Source organism: Fomitiporia mediterranea (assembly GCF_000271605.1).
Source record: "Fomitiporia mediterranea MF3/22 unplaced genomic scaffold FOMMEscaffold_3, whole genome shotgun sequence".
In the NCBI taxonomy this organism is placed as follows: Eukaryota; Fungi; Basidiomycota; class Agaricomycetes; order Hymenochaetales; family Hymenochaetaceae; genus Fomitiporia; species Fomitiporia mediterranea.
In genome coordinates this window covers 57399-57677 of record NW_006760388.1, presented here as the reverse complement: position 1 = coordinate 57677, position 279 = coordinate 57399, and positions in this window count along the sequence as shown.

Sequence of the window (279 nt, the reverse complement as noted above, 5' to 3'; positions counted from 1 at the left end):
AGACTGCTACTATGTATGTGTTTTGGTTTATTTTCCTTAATTATTGTAGATAGTGATGTATTGTATAAATATTTTAATATAATTGATTTTATTAATTTAATAATGAATGGATGTAAAGGAAAATTATTATCAAGAACAAATAATAACTATATATAGTCTGTAAAACATTAGAAACATATATTATCCTTTTGAAATACAGAAATCCTTATAATACCTTTCAAAAAAGGGAGGTCCAATATTATGCATTTTATATGTTTTAAAGGGGTATTATCCTTATGT